This window comes from Helicoverpa armigera, chromosome 13 (genome assembly GCF_030705265.1).
Source record: "Helicoverpa armigera isolate CAAS_96S chromosome 13, ASM3070526v1, whole genome shotgun sequence".
Taxonomy (NCBI): domain Eukaryota; kingdom Metazoa; phylum Arthropoda; class Insecta; order Lepidoptera; family Noctuidae; genus Helicoverpa; species Helicoverpa armigera.
This window is the reverse complement of record NC_087132.1, coordinates 4677811-4697247: the sequence shown is the minus strand read 5'-3', so window position 1 is coordinate 4697247 and position 19437 is coordinate 4677811. Positions and strand designations below refer to the sequence as shown.

Sequence of the window (19437 nt, the reverse complement as noted above, 5' to 3'; positions counted from 1 at the left end):
ATTCAATGGAACAAACAAGTAATAATCTGGGAGCGAGTTCCCTAGCGATGTTTGCGCTTACTCCGCCCGGGAGCCCACAATAGGAATGTTTTATCGGTTGTTTGATTTCAAGTTTAATTCAATAGATGAATGAACAATTATTAATATATTTGATAACTGAAAAGTATTTTTGATTAGTATTTTACGGATTTGTATTCCTTTATAATCGTTTAGCAATTATATGACGTCTTCTCTCAACATCATAAAAAATCCCTGTGATGTATTTATTGGAGCTAGAAAAAAATATGTCAACGACCTCCAAACTATTTGTACGAGCGCGACAACATATTAACAGAATTAAAATACACTTGCGACAGAAGTAAGTAGCACAGTAAGATGACAAAATAATTTGAATTGTATATTCCCTAATTTATTCGGCCTTAAGTATGTGACGCGTGGCTGTAATTGTGAGCCAGTCTGTCTCTATGCTACTCGGATACACGTGAGTATACATGACTCAATACTACACACATGCACGAAGTATACAATTGAGTGAGTATAAACATCCATCGCTCTCAATAAAAGATTTTATTTTGACAACTTGACAACAAGCGCTTTACATTCGAATGGGCTGCGAAGTAATGTTAACTATAATAAAGTTTAGTAATGTATACCCCTATAAATTACACTATGTTTATAGTACATTATAACTGTTTGAAAATTAACCTCGAGGACGTAGGAAAACAAATGATAAGATAATTTTCTTTCCTTTCGTAATCATGTAAGACTGAATTATGTTTACTAAGATTTATTGTATTACTAAAACCGAGTACCTACTTTAGATTGAAATGCTCTATATTTTATGATCGAAATAGTTTGAAATTCCAATGTGTTAAATATTCGAAGAAACAGTCACGAACTGAAATATGAATGCACACTCGCATTGATATTTAAATGTTCTTTTTGTATTGCTGGCGAATGTTTACAAACTGAAATACATATTTATGTAATACAGATTCGAGTATTTTAGGAATTGATTTTGAAAGATGAAATATATCCATTCACGTGTTTGTAAGATGCGTTAGTGTGTCATGTCTAATAACTTCTGAGGAATGACATCACTGACTAGATTATGTCATATTTATATTAATGCGTTCGTTCAAGGCCTACGAAACGAGCTAGCTAGAACGACTGGGGAGGGAGAAAGTATATTATAATAGTATTACTTAACGATGAGGGCAGGATTGTGACGTCATGTGCCATTTAGATGGTCTGTGGCCACTTCATGCATAAAAAGTAGGTTGAAGCTCTCGACGGGGATAGAAACCTATAGGAATACCTACCTATGCATGTTGAAAATGAGTATCGGCACATATTTGCGTAGGTACTATGATTAGATATGTATTCTTTTTGTATAATGGCATTTACAGCTCTTCTGTGTGAAATGTATTTGGCCAATAATGATGTTTTATGAAAGTGACACGAAAGGAAAATATTCTGTTTAATTTTGAAAAAAGATAGGGATTTTCCAGAGCAACTAAGACAAATAACATTGACGATTTTTTATGAACGAAGAAATGGAAAATATTATGTAGGCGTGTCCTTTATTTCTTCGATCCATTAATTTATTTATATGTATGTATGTTTAAGTGACAAAAGCAAATGGGTAACTGGCTACGTTTGTATTTTCTGTATATTACCTTTTACAATATTCTAACAAAATAACTTTGGCACTCTGAAGTTAGTAATTTGACGTCTCAAGAATGCGTAGTAGTGTTTTGTTTATCCACTTGAAGTATTGGTAAGTCACTTGTAGCTCCAAATAGGTTCGTAAGCAAGCTGTAGTTGTTAAAATAAATTAACAACTACTTACAGTTTGCTTACGAACCATGTATGGACTTCAACAAAATGGTAATCTTTTCATCAGTTAAATTCAAACAATTAAATTAACATAAATCATATTATTATTATATTTAATGCTTTCCTGACCGCATTCGAAAGTTCTTGAACATTTGAAACGTCGTAGAAAAACAGAGCACTTGTCTATATTATTGAAAGGTTAATGATGCGTGACCAAAGTCAATTTGGTAAACATCGCTCATGGCTACTCTGTAATAAACTCGTGCATTACCTACATTCATAGTTAGAAGCCGGTTAACACCCGATATTTTAAAATGAGTCATTATGGAATCATGATAGAATGATCAAATTACGTAAACTTTTGATTTTAATATTGTGTAACAACTAGCTGTGGTCTATAGTTTCAAACGTGTCATCATATCGATGAGGCTACATTTCAACTATTATGGATCTATTTTACCGTAAAACGTAAGCAAAATGTCGAATAAAAGCCAAAATCCGATTTAAAGAAAACAGTGCTGATAATTGTATATGTATGTATGTTGGATTCGAGTAACCTTGGCATCAATCTAGAGATTATGGAAAATTACATCGTCAAAAATAAATAAAAGCACTTTCAGTAATGAATTTCTAAAGTGATGTCACCGAGTTTACTCGGTAACTAGCCTTTGCATGAAACTTACGTTCGTATCCTATATTTCTGTTGCCATGGCAACAGCGCGGTCTATTCGCAACAATATTGCTATAAGTAATTATTCTCGTACAGTTGTTGATGCGATGTTATCATAATACATACACAACGTTGAAATAATGGTTGTTATTAGTGTACTACCACACATTAATTAGTAGAAGCATTAAATATTACACCAAAATACGTAATAAAGTTTATAATCTACAGTTAACAATGTACAAAAAAAATCTTTGTGTTATGTGATTAACATATTGAGTTGTTGAAATAGACGGATGACCCGAAATAAAAAAATTGCGATAAGGACAGGAGGATGAGGATGATGATTATAAAAAATACGGATGAATGTTTTGTTCTACGGCATACTTTAAATTTTTTAGCTTTCTCACGCCTTCATCCACATCCCGGGGGTACTTCTTACCGTAACCGGATAAAATAAAAGATTTTGCAAATGGGTTAAGTAATATTGGGGCCTAAGCAAACAAATATTATTTTCCCCCGTATTATGCTGAGAATAGGTAACTATAGACCAAGTTACTGTGTGTAAATAAAATATCCGAGTGAATAAAAGTTGAATGATAAAAATGCAAGTATATTGAATCAAAAAATGCAAGTATATGCCAATTTTAAAAAACCATTTCTTAGATAGCTTATGTATCGAGAAAGGCAACAGGCTAGTTTTATTGAGAAGAAGGTAAACGCTACTAAACTGTTGTTGTGTCCAACATTTGAGCGGTAATTTATGCAAAGTTTAAGATTACTTACCGTACAATTACAATACGTAGTACATGGGATAATAATTTGAATGATTTGTGATTTTAATTGATTAAACACATGTTCTAATTTACCCGATTATAATCTGTACAATAATATGAAAATGTCATTAGCATAACCAATTACTCTAATGTGTATGCTTTATATACAATGACTAGCATTGTTAGTTCCATATGGTATGGTCACTACTTTTATTTTCTAGTAATTGAGGTGACTAATTATGTCAATGTGTTTATTTTTGATTAATCACTCAGTGATCATTAGCCAGAAGATCAACAGACAAATATATATTTTTGACTGAGTAGGAAGTTCAATTCAAAAGTGTTAATTGATAATTCTAAAGAAAGCCCTCTTCGTCCAAATAATCAAGTTCCTCTATATGAGAAATCTACTACATAGGTATATAAATTCTATTCTACAATAAATCTAAAACGTTCAATGATCTTCTTCAAAAACAAAATATTCTTGGCACAGCGAACCGAATAACCGAACAAAAAAAAAAACGCATCAAGAATCCAAAGATCGAATAGTTTTGTAAGAGTAACAAGTTTCTAGTGTATCGCCCACAAGAATCTGTTAACTGAGCGTTGCGACAGAAAAGAGAAAGCTTATCAAATAACTATGCTTATGCGTAAATTCTAACGAATCCGATGGCCCTGGGACGCGTCACGCCCTACGAACAGCCGTTAGTTAAACTGGTCGTGTTTGAGGCTTGTATCAGATAACTATTACATACTATGCCGTCATACTCGAGGATTACCTACGAATATGTATTGTGTGAATGTTTTGTGTACCCTCGGTACTCAATTCCATACTACCGTTTAGGGTCTTGTGTGTTTTTTTGTTATAATGTTTATCTAAAGCAAAACAAGTTCCTATCTCATAATGGGTTTGTAACAAACATTTCATAATACCCACACGTCCCTATTAAAAGCCACACTTTTGGTGATTTCGACGAAACATTACTCATGTAGATAAGCTAATTAATTTGTAATACTAACTGGAATAAATCACAACGTGAAACATTCCACCAAACAAACAGGGTCTGTTTACCAAAGGCGGTTAACGAACGACTAACATTAACGATTCTTAACTTATTGCGATACAAAGTTCTATTCATGTGGAAACCACACATACATAACACACGTCTGATAAAAGCTATATAATCTCCCGATAGCAACGACCAATTAAAGCGCAACTTTGATATCTATAGATAATATCGCTTTTATAACTAGGAATCGAACCGCAACTAAAACGCAACGGCATTTTAAACGATGTTGGTTACAAAATTCGGCTCATTATAGGTTAGCTTTTTTTTCTATGATAATATTACTTATTGGCGGCAAAATGTTGAGCAAATAAAGAAAAATGACAAATGTAGATAAGCTTAAAACTAACTTAAACAAACCTACGCATAATGACCTTGACACACTACCTGAAAAGCGGCGTCGCTGCGATTATTTACATTCACTATGAACAGAAAACTGCATCGAAGCCAAAAGTCCCTGGAGCGATTCAGTACCACCAGTAGATATTGTCTAAAAATTACAAGTGTGCAATCTAGAGCGACCTTGGCGATTTTCGCGCGACGAAAAGCTAGGTTAATTCACGTTTTCACAATCGGCGCACAATTGTATGGCAATAGGCACGTGGTGTGGTGGTGCGATACAGGCGGCGCGCGCGGCGTTCTATGGTGGACTGGTGGCTTAGCACCACGGATGGGATGGGGTCTGGGCCGTCCAAACACTGCACTACTCCACTGCACACGGACGATCATTCCGACGACAATTCTCGAGATATTTTCGTTGTGCTGGTTACGTATGCTAATGTAACTCAAACCGTATGAAGGATTTCTATTGTGCATGACAAACTCATTGTATTGTCGTTCTAATTTATTTTATGTTTGTGTTAATGCTGTATTTTATCGCCAAAGTGTAGTTATTGACTTTTCACGCTGTTATTGGTATCAGACCAATATAGCACGTTCGGGGAATTCGCTCGATTTATTAATGTATTTTTCGTTTCTATGTAATTGTGGAGTAATTATTTTATTGTGGGACATGTAGTTTTAGCTGGTGTCAGTTGCGTCAGTGTCGGCGCGATGCGTCATCGTGGCGGCAGCGGGGCGCGACCCACGCGCGACGCTCTCTTGCCGGCTGTCGCTCGCTAGCTCATCGCTCGCTAGCTCACCACTACTTGCGCTATGTAATTTTCCTCGCACGTGTTTGACACACTTTATATTTGGTGTGGATCGCCGTCTATACGCGGCGCGAATTTGACGTTTATGAGCGACAAATCGCATATGAAGAACGTAGCTTTGCATTAATGTTTTGAAAGCTCTCGCTGAGCTGAATATTTAAATCCATTGGCGCCCTATCATACTGTAGTCTATTTATCAACTTTGATGTGCCTAATGTATGTTGTTTTGTTTTTTTAATCAATCGTTATACAACATTTTGTCCTTGTCATTGAATCAGAAAATCGTGTCTCATGGTCATGTCTTGAATGAATGATCTTTAGGCTTCCTCTTACGAAAGACAGAATTCGTACTCATGCGGTCAGCAACAAAATTCTGAGCACAGGTACCTATTACGACTGAAATATATAAAATATATATTTTAGTCTATTTTTCAGTTCTTTTTGTTTTTGTTGTGTTCATCTGTGAATAACTGTCTATCCTTGGTGACTGACGGGCGGATAGATAGGTCTTGTTTTTCCCTTTGGACATTGAATACTAGAAACATACTTCTTATACAGTTGTTAAGAAATTACGGATCAAACTTATATGAATTACAAATAGCACTCATACATATTTTCCGAGTATTTTACTTTCTACGAAAAACTCATTCTTATATTCAGTTTTCGGATTCAATTGATATGTTCGTTTGCAGAACGAAAATTGGTGTAAGAACGATATAAATGCGTTCTTGGAAAAATAATCATTTGTGTACAAATCAGTGTACTGTGATACTGATATAAATAAATATTGTTATTTACCTGCCAGTTCATAGTAATCTGAGATAGATCAGAAGGTTACGTATCCTACTTTCCTAAAGTTGTTTGTGAACAAGCCTAAGCCGAGACAATTTGCTTTTTTTTGTCCTTAATAACTTCCCTGTACCTTGAGTCATATGTGATACACACCGATTGCTTAACTATTATGTCTGCATCTTGGACAATATGTGGTTAAGTTGGAGTCAATTTCTTATGTCATAAATGCTTATATTGTTTTAAGAAATGATTCTGTGTCGTTCCTTCGTCCCGGCGTTCTGGTGAATAATAAACGAATGTAGGCAGAAGTTAGATGCATAATTAAACAAACATTATTATTGTATTATTAGAAGTCTTAGACCGTGAATTTATTTTAAAATAGACTGATGACAAATATGTGTAATTTTTGAAATGTTTTTTTGTACCTAGTTATTTACTGGCTGTCACTGTCTAAAAATTGTCTTCCTTATTTATGGCAACCCAATGCAGGAGGCGTTGAATTGAACATTTTTGATTTCACAGCTGATGATTTTGTAATCTTTCGAGCAAGATTCCGTCACTCAGGGAAAAGTGAAAATGAGTAAACATTTATTTTTATTCAAAAATGTTTTTGACATCGCTTTGAGGAAAATAAGGTAAAATAAAGGATATCTTCTTATAATCTTTGTGAAATGTGGGTAGAACAAAAATATGTTTTCTAAGCAACTCCTTTCTAAGTATTTACTAAATTACCAAGTTTTAAATTATATTATATCATATTGAAATGAAATAGTATACTGGGGAGGATAAACTTTTGTAATACTATGGAGGACAACCTTTTAAAAAAAAATTGAAAATAATACCTAAGCTTAGAAGGAAAATATTTGTTAGGGTGTTTAGGGTCGACAACCCGAACATTAATTTTTACAAAAAAATTACAATACAAGAAAATGATTTATTAAGACTTTGCCCAGCAGTGGGACAGCACAGGCTAATAAAAAAAAAAAAAAAAAAAGACTTGGGGACAGGATATGGGGATTAGGTACTGTTGGAATTTTTGCATAAAAATTACTGGAAGTAATCCAGGCTAAACCAAATCGTTCCAATTGTTTACAAAGTTCAAACAGTTTGGGAATGCGAGTATTTTTAATAGGCACATTTATCTATTTGACCCCAACATATTGTCGGGATATAAAACAAGTTTTTTATGACTTTCTTATTCATCGATAAAGGAAATGTGTTGAATCAGGCATACTAAAATGCGGTTACCACTGTGAGAACCGTTTGATAGGTGAACAGATTATTTTGAGGGTTAACATGACTATGAAAAGCAAAGGACTCAAGAAGGAACGTGATTCAAGGAAGAAAGGTTGATCCTTCCGTGCCTTTTACGCATAAATCCCCGTATGTTTTTCTATTTATTATGTGATTCGCGTCGGATGTACTTTAAGCTATAGGTTTACACCGTATACACGTGTAGCGCTATATTTGTACTTATAAACAGAAGAGAAGACTATCTGTTTCCCTCAATTCTACCCGTGTAAGGGAACTGCTTTCTACACCGGAATAAAAAGCCAATGTCTTCTCAGGCTCCAGACTATCTGCTTACCATACATTTCAATCGGTGTCATAGTTTTGTCGTGGAAACGCGACAGATAGTAATTTGCCATTTCTAACATTAAAATAATAAGGAAAGGATAACCAATATTTACTTTACCCTTTCCCACGTGCATTATACTCATTGGTTCAAGGATAACCATACAATAAAAGTAACACACGTTCGTTATTTACCTACGGCATGAGTAATCCGAAACTATGAAACTAATGACTATATCATAAACTTTATTGATGGTATTGTTACGGCTTTTTCCGTGAATTTTAGACGAAAGTTATTAGGAAGGTCGTGGAAACCATTATTTGTTTATGTCGAAAACTTCATTTTATATAGCTCCCGAGGACTGACGAATAGTTCTGTTAATTTCCTTTAAGTCATCATGCGCCTAGCCTTTTCCCAAATTATGTTTTGGTCGGCTTCCAGTCTTATTTGGATGCAGCTGAGTGCTAGTGTTTTACATGCAGCGACTATCTATCTAACTTTCTCAGCTCAGTGACCTGGGTAACTCGATACCGCTTGTTAAGACCGGTTTTCAGACTCTGGTTTCTGACTATCCGTAGCGACTGCCAAACTTGTTCAATTATATGAGATGTTCATGTGTCTTCTTAAATATGGAATAATAAGTATTACCTACAGAGGCTTCACCAGCATCCGGTGGAAACTATTTTGTCCACCAATATAAAAAGAGTATTTCAAATTAGTCCAGTAACAAAGAAAATCTTCAGCTACATATTATACAAGCTGTTGATTTGCATCCGTGCCATATTCAAGGACGTAATTATGCTGATGATTCTCGACCCAAATCAACAAAAAAATTGGTACGTAATTTTTTTAATTATTTTTTTTTTTGGAATTCCGTCAATGTCATCTAGCCATATTTAAACTTGGCGCGTGTGTTACTGGCCTTAAAACCGTGCTGCGCCCTCACACAAAGCATTTTATTAAATGAAATTTATGAATCACTGCTATACAAAAAAAAATAAAAAAATCTGCGGCAGGAATTTTGTTAATGGTTTTTGTTAATAGGTACTCATATTAGACCTTCACGCTGCATGCTTATTTATTTTTGATTCACTCTGGTTATTGAGATAAACGGAACTAAGAAATAATTGAAAATTTCAAACTACCCTACAAACATTGTAGTTCATTGATTTGTTTTCACTTACGTTTGTTATTTTTTCAGGGATTTATTTGCAACAACTTAACTTTATAGCTATCAGACCCTGAAGTTATCAGTTATAAATCGGTTGTTTTGTGTTAAAGTGCATTTTTCCTTTCAAAACAAAGTAAATAAGAGAAAATCCCAAAGGAAAAGTTTTTCATGATCTTCATTTATTTATTCTAGTTAAAGGTACCCCAAACTATTATTATTTTTGTGTATTTTTGTAAAGGTAAACAATAAAAATAAATTTTGAATACATCTTTTGGCCCATTTATTGAAGCATTTTATGGAAAATGTTAGAAGCGTTTATCTCAAAAACTGGAGTCAATTTGACCATTCTGGTATTTTTCCCGTTATCAGCACACTCGTCTTATACAAAATCTACTTCAAGTATGCCTTCCGCGAAATGACTGTATAGCAGTGTAATCGTTGCGTATGCAACGATTATTCATAAATTTCATTCATGAAATTGGATTACTCTGAAATACTACGACATTACAATGACAAAAAAAGCAGTGCATATTAGCTATTTCCCGTCTACTGTAATTCCAATGGATTATTTACGTATTTTATGTCCTCCTCCTGAAGTATGGCACAAATGCAAATCAACACCATATTAAGTAGTATACAAACGTAAAAAAACCGGAGCGTATTGGAAGTGACTTAGCAATCGTATTTTTAAAGCGAAATTCTTATGAAATCAATATGAAAGGATATATATGTTGACTTTTAACCTATTCACTTCTGATAATATCGGTAAGTCAACAGATACTTTAGGTTCCAAGTATTGCTAAACAAGTTGTGAGTAGAGCAGTTCTCCTAAGTCCTTTGCGATAGCTAAGAGCTCCTTGGTCCCTTGTGTGCGTTCCCTTTGTCAGAAGATTTTGGTTAATTTAAACTTCTAGGTCTCTCTTGGAAGTTATAGGTAATCGAAGCTCGTTGAACAAGTTTTTTGTTTAATATGTATATGTATATCTGAAACCAGTTGTATTAAAAGTCTAAGATGTTTCTGTCTCTCTTTTGAATTACTCTCGGTGAAGACCATCTTTTTTTTACGATCAATATCAACAATATTCTTCGAAAATTGTATTGTGTGACTTTATTTAATAAGCCCTTTTAGCTGCCCGAACACAGAAGTCGGCATCCATGTCCTTTGTAAAAAGAGGCTAGTTCTTACAACTCGATTGCCAAGATGGGTTTCACGTACTTCTTTTGTTTTTTTTTTAAGTATCTATGAATTCCCAAACGTACATCTTAATTAACCGAGAATACCATGTGCAATAAACATTGAATAGTTGGAAGGCCACAAGTCAGTTTGCAAACTTCAGCAACTGTTGATTGCCTGGCGAAGTTTCATTGCAAGACGGAATACGCAATAACGCTACAGATTGATAGACGCCAAAGTGTAGGCAATAAACATCGTAGGTTATGGAAAGCTAGCTACAATTTCGTTGGTTTCAAGTCTTCCTCCGAGCCTTTTTCCCTACTATGTTGGGATCGGCTTCCAGTCTAATCGGATATAGCTGAGTACCAGTGCTTTACATGGAGCGACTGCCCTATCTGACCCCTTCAACCCAGTTACCCGGGCATCCCAATACCCCTGGCTTAGACTGGTGTCAGACTTACTGGCTTCTGACTACATACTACTACGCATCGGCATCGGAGTAAATTTCCGTACTGTTCTCCTTCGTTTCTTCTCAGGTTTTAATCTACCAGTTTCCTTAATTCATTAGGTATCAGATAAAAGGGAATTACAGATCTGGGAGTTACAGATAGAACGTAAAGGAGTAATTAACGAACGTGGGATTATCTGTTCTTAATTATACAAAGCTGATGAGTCTAATTGTTAGACAGCCTTTCAATCGAAGAAGGCTTATTTTATCCGTTTGTGGGAAATAGTTTTCACAGCACTTAAAAGGAACATTTTTTACTGCCAACCATAAGCTAAATATAACATAAAATTTTCAGCGGGTTTTATTAAATTTATTCTCTCAGCAATATTCAAAATTGCCATTGGTGCCTGTTAGCTAACACTAGCAATATATCTACATAATATCATGTTAGCGCAAATAAATTGTTAGGCATTTTACGTTACGTAAAAATAAACCTGTGGAATGAAAACATTGTTGATTTTGTTGACAAACCAGATTGAATAACGGATGCGTTCTATATCTATGTATTTTATTATTATTTATAAACGTCGTTTATGTAAAATATTGTACGGGTAAGGTACATTTAAAAATGATAAACTGATAGAAATGATACAGTCTTATATTGTCTGTTCACTTACACTCAATTACACAATTAATAATGATAAAAATGATCGACCCGCGGCGAAAAGGGCCGGAAAAAATGCCCAATAGAACCAACGAAATGCAACTACTGCTCGATTACTGTATTACACGTTTTTATTTATTTCGCTGCGCGTCGATGTCAGCATAAAACTAATACTACTATAATGTACGGCTTTGCTTATACAAATATGTATTAGCATATGCTTCCATGTTATAGTATTTTACATGGGCCTTAGATGCCTGATACAAAGAAATAAATTGAATAATAATTATTATAAGGATTACAGAAAAACAGAACTAGCTACTTCTCGCACCCACATAAAACTGCCCTATATCATATTCTGTGGTGTATTTGCAAGCTATATTATTGCCAACTTTCATCGAAATCCATTCAGCGAGTAACTAAGTAACAAAAAAGCAAAAAAGATACACTCACAAACTTTCGCCATATATTACAATGTTATATTACTGTGATGATTAAATGAAATCTTATGATATTTTAAGGAGCTACATAGATATTAGCTAACATGATGAAAGTTACTTAATTTGTTGCTTTTTGATTGACTTGATTTGATTTAGTATTATAAAGATGTTTACAATTAGATTAGTATTCAATATGAGAGCACCGTAACATTGTTCTTGGCAGACAGCGCCTGTCAGTTTGTTGTTACTATCGTACGCTAAGAAACAAATAGGTTTAGCTACTCGTTTATTACCGCCAGGCGCTCAATTATTAAATTAATTTCTCAAATATTTAGCGGTTATACCCAGTTTTACCTTCTATTATCTTCATGTCAGCCTGTTGCTATCTACTGTTGAACGTAATCTATACCAATATAAAAAAGAGCAAACATTTTGAGTTTATAGGTACTAAAGTTTTACCTCAAGGGTCCGAGAACCTATTTTAAAAATTCTGTTGGATAGCTGGACTAACATAACAGCTGGTCTGGGAGTAACATAAGCACATTATCCGGGTACAGGAAAAAGTTTCCCAGGAGATGCGGGCTAAGCCGCGGGAAACAGCTTATGTGAAAGTAGTAGGACAAAATAGTATGCAGTGGGAAATAGTATAAATAAGTTATATAATGTCGAAATTCGACATTGATATGAATTTACCGATGGGGTCGAAAAGTGCTGGAGTGGAGACCACCAACAAGGTGGACAGACGACCTTATAAAAGTCGCCAGAAGACGCTGGATACAGGTCGCCTCCAACAGGTATATGTGGAGATCTAAGGCCTATGTTCAGCAGTGGACTTCCTATGGCTTAGATGATGATGATGATGATCAATTTGCTTATGGGTACTAACTGAAAGTCGTACAAACGTCGTTTCTGCTCGACAGAATACCTCTTGTAGAAATCTCTTCGAAAGGCATTGTTAGCTGAATTCAGTGTATACTCATATTTTAATATTCAGTCAAAGCACTGTATGAACAAAAGCTTTGTAGTCACCGAGTTTCAAAAGGTAAAAAATTAAGCGGATTGGTGAAAAATAAAGGTATATTACCTGTACAAAGGTACTGAAAGGTTACTGAAAGGTGTGAGACAAGGTTGCATCCTATCGCCTATCCTATTCAACATATACGGGGAATATATCCTAAGGAAAGCTTTAGAAGGATGGGAAGGCGGAGTTAATATAGGCGGTGTTCGTGTAGCAAATCTGAGATATGCAGATGACACTACTTTACTAGCGGAATCAGCCGGCGAGATGGAGGAACTTTTGCGACGGGTAGAAAATATTAGTAGCGATTTAGGGCTGTCAATAAACCGCAGTAAAACCAAAGTTATGGTTGTAGATAGGTTTGGCAAACTCGACCTATCTAACGCGCTTTCCAACTTTGAAAAAGTCCAAGAGTTTAACTATCTGGGTTCGGTTATAACATCAAACGCCTCCAGTGAACAAGAAATCAGACGAAGAATCGCAATATCGAAGAGCGCTATGACACAGCTAAGGAAGATATGGAAAGACAGCAACATACGGCGGCAAACAAAAGTATCTCTGGTCCGCACTTTGATATTTTCAATCTTTTTATATGGGTCGGAAACATGGACAATTAAAGCTGTGGACATGGACAGAATAAACGCATTCGAGATGTGGTGCTGGCGTCGAATGCTTCAAATTCCCTGGACCGCTTTCCGTACAAACGAATCCATCCTAAAACTACTGCACGTTAAAGAACGCTTATCTACGATAGTCCTAAAGCGATACCTGCGTTATTTCGGACACATAGCGCGGAAACCCCCTGACAATATTGAAAAATCAATATTATTAGGCAAAAGACAGGGGAAGAGACCACGGGGCCGCAGACCAACCCGATGGACGGATTTGCTCAGTAAGACCCTGCAGAAACCATTCCAGGAGGCATACAGGCTGGCACAGGACAGAGAACGCTGGCGACAGCTAATAGTCGGCGTAGGAGATGGGGTCACGATCCTCAACGAGTGAGGGACCGACTAAAGAAGAAGAAGACCTGTACAAAATACGTTTACGTTGACTCAAACATTAATGACTAATATAGACTTTTACATAGATATATTTTATATTATCTGTGTCATTGGGCTGACAAAGTAGGTAGTCTCACTATAAGACATGTCATCGACACGAAAGAAGAAGAATAATCGGTGTAAATCCTGTTACACATTTTAGCATTTCTTAATACCTAAGATTGGAGAACTCTAATAAAAGATAATATGGTGGCTTACTATACCTAAGCAAGCATATTTTACAAATGATGGTAAAGCAGTCAAAAAGGCCACAGTGAGTTTTGAGCATTAATAAACACGTGCCTACGTAATAACAGTTTCATGAAACTTAATCCAGCAGACTGATATCTTCCTATGAGGTCAGGTCGTATTATTAATGTAAATGAATGATTAAACAGATGGCTTTTACCTAAATAAGTTTGTTTTTCATTACTTACCTACCAGACAATCCTTTTAATTTGTAGATATACAAAGTCTACTTAGTATTAATTATAATTGGCATAGATTATAAACTGGAGCAGGACAGGTTTATGTAAGATTAAGTGATTAAGTCTAGTTTATATCCGGACTTAAGTGAAAACAAACATTAATCCGGTGAGAAAACCTAACTATGTATAAAACACCCTTCCATTTTATAATTAGTTCATAAGCCGCCAAGCTTTCAAACGAATTGTGAGGCAAAAATCTTTATGAGTATACAGGTATTACTTTTGTAGGATCACAGAGAAAATAAGTCTTATACAAACATCCAACAAAAAAACAAGATGCATCAATCGAAAGTAAATAGGAAGGAGGATTAAAGCCAAACAGACAAAGGACCATAAGGAGTTGACCAAATAAATATGTTCCTTGTAATATTTGCCAACTGTCCATTTCTGTCAGTCCGGTGTTTCTCTGGTAGGTACTCTGTGGTATTTGTTCCTGGCACATTACTTTTAAGTAATACTCAGGATATGTGGTGTTTCCTACAAAGTTATAGAAGAATAGAGGTTAGGTAATGTATCAAGATATTGTCTATGCCGTACAAAAGTGAGATTCATTGTCATCTATGTAAAATAATTCTATCATGTTACGACTGGCACGGCTTATAATAGTATTATAAAAATAAATTCCTTTTTCATTTATTATTTACGTACTAAAAGTAAATATTTTATCAAACAAGCCTCAGTTCGTTAGCTTGGTAAGAAATATTTTAATAAATGAGGGAAAAAATCGTTATTACGCATGTTACGTTTAACTTTGGTAAGAGAGCTTTATAAGAGACTGTATTTCATTGTTGCCAACTACATCAATTAAAGTATTAGTACTTGTAATAAATTGCAAGACTTTCGTCGTATATTAGAAACTTTAATAGTCACCATTGTAGAAAATTACTTTGTAAAACCTTTACGGAACTTATTTGTTACTAGCACTGTTTAATCCCCCATTTAATAAATTAGTAATAAGACCAATAGTACCAAGCTATTTCTGCGATCAAATTTGAAAATCGATTATAAAAACCAATAGTGAGTGATGATACCTCCCATTAATTTATTTTTAATTCATTATAACTGAAAATATTAGTTTTTTATTTGTAATGTTGTTTTAACTGTGCTCTGACCTGTTCCTAAAAGCGAAATGTTTATAATATGCAACTATTTGCAAGATGCAAAGATTTATTAAGTCTCTCGTTTTGGCATGAATTATGTAGAAATAATGCTATTAGTAGAATCAATTTATATCTATGTTCAAGTGATAAATCAGGTGAAAGTATGCTAAAATGCACTCATTTGGGAGCTAGGAGTACCTAGTATAAACCTATTGAAATCTATTTCTTGTAGAACATGAATAATTCAGCTCCATCATAAAATTATTAACCTGGAAATCTCACTGTTATTATTGGAAATGGGACTTCCAACGTTTTTCCACTGGAATAGAGGGTCAACCTTTGTTGTGGTTCTCAAAGTCTGTGACTCAGGTTCACTAACGTTTCTCTCTACCTTACATTATATCGATAGTCGATATCGAGACATTGTTTTCAGAGAGGTTGTAAATCAGATCTATGTCAATGAGTATCCGCGCAGGTTATAGAAAAAAAACTGTAACATTCCAAGCTTAAATTAAGTAACGACCATTCTATTTACAGCTAGAGTTATGACGCACATCGGTGTTCGTGAGATCAGAGGATGGTAGATAATTGTTATTAAAATTGTTTGTGGTACAAATGTATTTTTTACGGTTTGTTAGTCTGGGTTACAGAAATGGTCAGGGAATACTGCTAGGTCACTTTGTTTGTAGTTGGGAAGACTATCAAAGAACCCCCAGTACTGTAGGTTAAATAGAAGGAAATGACCTGTCTTGGTTCGTTTAGGAACTCGAGTTCGTTGTCCAGGGCATTGGCTTCTTTAAATAACGCTGTAGCCCCGGAAATACGCCTAATACCTACTGAAATATAGAGAAAAAATGTAAAATCTTTCTTCCAAATAACCCTGTAGCCCCGGAAATACGCCTAATACCTACTTGAAATATAGATAACAATTTTATTTTAATAAACTTGAGTTGTGAATTTTAAATGTTAATTATAATTATTCATTATTTACTGAAATAATACGAGGTTCTGCGATTTTGTCTTTTCTTGAATTCCCACAGCCTTTACCAAACGGGTTTTGAAAATTCACAAAAGATTTCATATCGAGATTCTATTAGACATGAATTTCAGTATTGGCAAATACATCTTTTACGATAAAAGGATATGCAGAATGTAGTGCACCCTTATTGAAACTCAAATACAAAGCTATGAGAAATATCTTAAATGTAACAAAAAGCTCTATTTTTTTCTCTTTGAATGCAAAGATTGTTTGTTATACTTATCTTTGAATTCCTATCAATTCAAAGAAACATAGGTATGTTGGGTTTTTACTCAATCAAGACTTGACAATTGCATAGCAAGAAAAATAAATGAGGTTTTTTCTTCTCCTTTCTTCCTAAACTCAAAGTGATGACAGCTTTCGTCCTTCGACAGTACGACTTGCTTTCCTTATTTCAGTTATCTGTGAAGGGTTACCCTAGAATTGTTTAGTACGGAATAAGCTAAGTACTCTTGCACCCAATAATTTTCCACCGAATCCATTCAAAAGTTTAACGGTATAAGCGTAACAGCAGACAGTCTTACTTTCACATTTATACATTAGAATATAATATTTATTTAGCGCAAACACGTGAATGTAACAGTTTTGACACTCGTTCACTGTAAATACCAATTAAATAAAAAACAATTGTAATAATCTTGGACTCTATTAAGCGTATTTTATGACATACAAATCTACACATTGAAAGAAACTGCAGGGAAATAATTATCTTTACGATTACAAATACTAGGTAAGTAGGTATTTATGATACGGAAAATGAGTGTCAGTCGAAGTGGTTTTTCAAACTAAGTAAATATAATTCCATTTCAATTTCAATCTCCTTCGTTATTATGTTTGTATGTACATCTGCTGTTTTAATTGAATCCTGCAATCATTTGATGCTTTTTACACGCTTTTTATTTGTTTTATTTGCTTTTTCAAACTAGGTAAGTTTACAAATGTTTTTATCAAAAAAAGGTAAATATAAATGTGTATGTACATAAACTGTTTTATTTACCATCGAATATAGAGTCAGTATTTACATTTAGGAATATGAAATGAAAATCATCATCATCTATGTATATGAAAATTTAATATTCGTAAAAATTATTTTAAATATTTTTATCTCAATATTTCAGCAATATTTTAACTTTAGCATCAATTGTTTTTTTTTCTGGCATTTTTTAGTTTAGGTGTTCACAAAAAAATAAGTCATTAAATTTTCCTCGTCTTGGCAACAGCTTACCTTATTATTGTTATTACAAGAATATTAATTAGAGAATTTACTCAGACCTAATGCATGATTGCGTATACTTTTGTTCCATTTACTATGAAAAATAATTAAGCCTACATCCTAATACACTTTCGCATTTAAAATATTGGTAGAACCTACATCCCAATACACTTTCGCATAAATATTGGTAGAACTACATATTATTATTATACGAGTAGTATGCGAGTTAATAAGCCATTATAGTAAAAAGTTAAAATGTATTTATTTGTTGAAGCGTGTGCACCTGAAACTTCATTAATTACTTATGAACATACGAAATTAGCTGTATACCTACACTTCCCTAGTTGGGAACTCAAGTAGAAGTTGTCACAATATGTACATTAACCGTCGTTCTCAATATTCTATCTATCTCGTGTTTTATTCACTAGAGATAGAACACACACAGACACACACAGAAACACATTGCTTGTATGGAGCTAATGTCAAAATTCTATTTCTAGTCAGCAAATCAACCTGACCAGGGGTAACTGGGTTGAGGAGGCCAGAGAGGCAGTCGCTCCTTGTAAAACACTGGTACTCCGCTGCATCTGGTTAAAATGGAAGCCGACCACAACATAGTTGGGATAAGGCAGTCAGTAAGCAAATCAACAGACAGAATATTTGGAACTTAATCTTCGAAGGTTTATTAGCTTAAGTGAAGTGTTCACATGTATAAAACACTAAGTGCAATTCATGCAGCTTTCTCCTCGTGAAAATAAGGTATTATTAAGAGTGTTTGTAGGAGTATAAACCTCGTTAAATAGAATCGATTAGAGGTAATACTTAAGTTAAATGTCTGGCGTTTCATGAGCCCCTGAGATCGTTTGGCCGATGTTATTGTAAGAACATTGTTTTTGTAACATTACAAGGAGTCAAGAAGCTGTTGAAAGCCGCTTTCGACTTTAATTGATTTTCCACGGGATAAAAGGTGGTCCACAATTTTTTTAGCAGTATTCATGTAAGATGCATTTCTGTAAGTAGCATTATGTTCGCTGTAAACATACACAATTGCTTATGTTCTTAACCTACGTAGTACTTACCGGAAACAATATCAAAATGTTTTTCGTAACTTTTATATTCGAATTGTGAACACAAAAAAGGTGTATTTTAACTTTACAGCAGGAACATTTATTTATATAAAAGATTTAATATAAATACATATCCATTAAATGAATTGGCGACACGTGACTATTATTATATTCCGAGAAGGTATTATTGAATAATATTTCGCATTTAAACAATTAAGAAATACCTGTATGTACACAATTAGCAACAAAACACATAACAATTATTTATAATCATAGAAAATTGATGCATCACGTATGCGTTTGTTCTAGATTTATTCCAAGTTTTAAAAATATATATGATTCGAAAAGGAACATCAAAAATGTTTTAAAAATTGCGCAACTAAAAATCATTATACCTAAAGGATTTGCATAAATCATCCCATATGTGATACCAATATGTACATACGTATTTTTGAAAGCAGATCTCTTTCAATATTGTAGGTATTACTTATAGTTTTTTGCTATACCTGCCTGCCAAATATGATTCAATCCACAGTTTTTGTAACCTTTTTTTGTGGAATTTGTGCAAAAAGTGACTACCACTGTACTAGTTTTCTTCTTGACTGGCCAACATATACCTAATGACAGCAACTTGGCCAGCCAGATGTGGCTCAGGCCTCTTCCTTATCATGGCGGTCATTGAAGATAGCCAAAAGGAATTGGGG

The 19437-nt window shown here is 34.4% G+C and overlaps 1 protein-coding gene across 1 annotated transcript in view; it reads right to left on the bottom strand.

Annotated features, from left to right (window-relative positions):
- Positions 1-5029, bottom strand: part of LOC110371614 ((11Z)-hexadec-11-enoyl-CoA conjugase) — a 42786-nt gene extending 37757 nt beyond the window's left edge. The window contains exon 1 of the mRNA XM_049840512.2: positions 4737-5029. The gene's annotated coding sequence lies outside the window, so the exon portion shown is untranslated. The remainder of the gene's footprint in view (positions 1-4736) is intronic.
- Positions 5030-19437: the final 14408 nt, after the last annotated feature.